Source organism: Olea europaea, chromosome 8 (genome assembly GCF_002742605.1).
Source record: "Olea europaea var. sylvestris chromosome 8, O_europaea_v1, whole genome shotgun sequence".
NCBI lineage: Eukaryota > Viridiplantae > Streptophyta > Magnoliopsida > Lamiales > Oleaceae > Olea > Olea europaea.
The window spans coordinates 3,015,038-3,018,593 of NC_036244.1; the positions used below are offsets into that span (position 1 = coordinate 3,015,038).

At 35.6% G+C, this 3,556-nt stretch overlaps 1 protein-coding gene across 2 annotated transcripts in view; it reads right to left on the reverse strand.

The window, feature by feature from the left end:
• The window catches only part of LOC111398523, a 27,680-nt gene that overhangs the window by 23,419 nt on the left and 705 nt on the right, over positions 1–3,556 (reverse strand). The window lies entirely within an intron of this gene.

Consider the following 3,556-nt stretch of genomic DNA (forward strand, 5'->3'; position numbering starts at 1 on the left):
ATTTCAAAAAATTTAAAAAAGGGGGGGGGGGGGGGGGGGACGTTACTTCCGTATCCACTCCATCGAGATTTAGATTTATATCGCAAGTGTGTACTTTTTAATTAATAGATCTTCAAGGAATCATTTTTTAAGATTATAAGCTAGTTTAACATTATTTTTATTTATACATTTCGTGAAATTCACAGTTTATATTTACATTTCGTAAAATTCACAACTTATAATTTACAAAAAAATATTGCTAAACATACACCAAGTGAGTGGGTACAGGTTGAAATGTGGTTTATAGGTAGTCATAAATATTTGCTAAATATCCATTTTAGTGCTACTTGTGTCAATGTCCCAAAAGCATTTGCTTTCCTACCAACCCATTAAGTTTGGTCCAAATTAAAGTAAATGGATACCTTCACATGGTGGGTTACCAATTGAGTTTGATCCTCTAGAATGAGCTTCTTAGACGGCCCAAAACCAAATAAATAAAAAATAAGGAAAAATTCACAAATCAGGTTTCAAGTATGTACACTTCAAAATTTAGGTGGTTAAGTTTAATTATACGAAAATCACGTTTTTATCTAATTAATTAAAAATATTTAATAATTAAGTACAATAAAAGTCACAATTACACAATTAATGTTCACAGAACCACAATTATAAGTCACAAATTTATTTTTTTATCATATATCATCAAATTAATTAGTTACAGATTTTTTTGAGATCACAAATCAAAAATTTTGTAAGTCATAGATTATTTCAAGGTCACAAAAATTTTATAGGTCACAGTTTTTTTCATTGGTCAAAGATGAAAAATTTATAGGTCACATATTACCTATCAATCACATGTATTTGAATTTATCGGTCACAATTATCGAATTTTAAGGTATCATTGGTCTAAGGTAACCACCACACCATCTGTACGACCACTACCTCGCCACCTCCTACATAACCCCACTATCTGCAACCACCAACCATGACCAACAAACCACACACCACCACCAAAACCATCACCGATCCAACAATCCCCATCACTACAGACGGATCCACCACTACAGCAGTACTGCCACCGACAAAAACCACACCTAACTCACGCCCGACAAACACCACGAACTAGTAAAATACCACCGCACCGAGCCGAACCGCTCCGCAACACCACACCACTCACCCAACACCGCAACACCAGTACCAACTACCACCAGTCCACCACCACACTGCAACATCACTACCACCTCGCCCAGACCATCAACACCTCAGATCGACACTGTGACGACTTGCAGTAGTCGCGGCACCGAAGCTCATCAAAGCGAGACAAGCATCGCTCAGATTTTGCAACAGCCACTGTACCGAAGCCCGTCGCGGTGAGGCGAGTGACACTCGGATTTTTCGATGCCAGTAGAGGTGGTCTCCAATGATGGGATGGGAGAGAGCATAGGTGGTTATGAGAGACGTGAGGGAGAAATGAAAGATAGAGAGTGAGAGGATAATTTTTGGGTTTAGTACCTAATTTATGGATTATCAAACCTTATAGAATTATGATTTTTAAACACCGATTTTGGAGTAATTTCCTCTAAAAAATAGTGGAAATTACACAACACCCTATTTTAAAAATTTAACATTCTAAAATCTGGATGGAGGTTTCACATTTCAACAATTGAAAATTTTTAAATTAATTATTTAAAAAAAAATCTAATAATTGTATCCTTATTTTATGTGTTTTAGAAAAAGAAAACTGTATATTTGCGAAACCTTCGTCCACGTTCATTCCAAAACCTCTTCCCACATTTATTCACGTCTCCATATATCGCAACATTCCAGCCCTAATATTCAATTCATTGTCGTTCATTCTCCAGTGAAGTCGTGACAAACGTCAACCATCATTGTATTCACTTCCATTATATAGAGTTCGACCAATTTCTCGTCGTCCCTGTCATACTATCACACGTTAAACATTGAGAGGAATGACTTGTTGAAGGAGTGGAAACACGAAAGTGAGGTACAAATTTCAAGATTTCTGGTTTTGATTTCTAGGGTTTATGGAAACACGAAAGCGAAGCACAAAGTGTCATGATTTATGGTGTTTCATTTCTGTGTTTCATAAAGATGGATTTTGTTACGCCCCCTCACATAGCACCTAGGCGCGTCTATTTTAGAAACCAAACGAACGTGCCAGTCGACGCATGAGGTCATCGAAGTGATACAGTTTGAGGCGTTGCTTTTGAAGCATGAGATGACCGAAGCACTCTCCGCCACCAATTTCACAAACGAATCTTTTGGTTAAAATTGTCTCTATATCTTTAGGAATGATTGATGTGACATTTTAGACATTTGTCGATTCAAAATCAGAAGAATTAATTGTCCGTCCACCTAGGAAGAGATTGATGGACACCTAGGAGCAGATGTCTTGCACTGTTGGATGATTACACGTCTCTCGTATCTAGTGGTACCCTTCGCTTATAAATACGAAGTACTTGGCCAAGAATAAGATAGGTATGATATACGTGTTATTCCATGACCAAGATATTATATCTTCTCCTCCCCCTTGAGTTTGTGTATTTCGGCACTGTCGGCCACCACCGTCAATTAAATTGATCGTCGGAGTGTATGTAGCTATCACCTGACAATTTGTTGTTGCGCGCAAAGAAGAACACATGGAGTAGCTCTCGGCCACGTGAAGGGTTCAATTCCTAAGGTCAACAAATTTGATTTTTGGTTTTCATTTTGGTGGTTGACGGTGGCCGCTCGTCAGCAGGGCTAGTGATTTTCCAGTTTTAATTTATTTGGGGGTCAAATGGTGGGGGTGGTATGGTGGAAGAAGATGATAGAGTTTTATTTTCTTTCATTTTGAGTTCTTTTAGTTAAATTATTTAATGCGAAGATATTTAGAACTTTCGATAGAAGTAAGGTCTCATGAGTGTTCACCATTCAAAGTTTACACGTCTAAGATATCTTCTGCAGACGGAAATATGAATTATTTTATAATCAATTTATTATTTATCATGAGTCAAGAAAAGACCGACAACTTTGCCACTTTTGTAATTAGAAACCGACACTATGACTAATGATGACGCAAACACATACGACTGGAAACATAATTAATAACGTCATTAAATACCCAACGATTTGAAGTAATCAATAAAGTCGAAGAAAGTCATTTGTTGGGAGTAATTAATTAACTAATCACGTCAAACACGACCTTTATTAAAATACTTAGGCCTTGTTTGGAACCATTTTTTTAAAACGTATTTTTTTTCCCTCTTCTTTTCAACAATACATTCTTTATTAAAATAATATTACACGTAAATAAAAACTTTTTTCTTATTTTTCAATCACACATTTTCCATCAATTTACTATTCAAAAATGCATTTTACATAAAAATGTCTCCCAAACACTCTCTTAAACTAAAATAGAAAGTAATTAAGACACGAAATCTAGTTCATTATTTTAAAAAAATTAAAATATATTACAGTTGTCCTCTTTTTTCTTTTTTTTTCCTTCTTCTTTTTTAATTTGTTACACAACTTTTATCTTTTTTTGTACAATTACTTTTTGTAATGTTTACCGTGG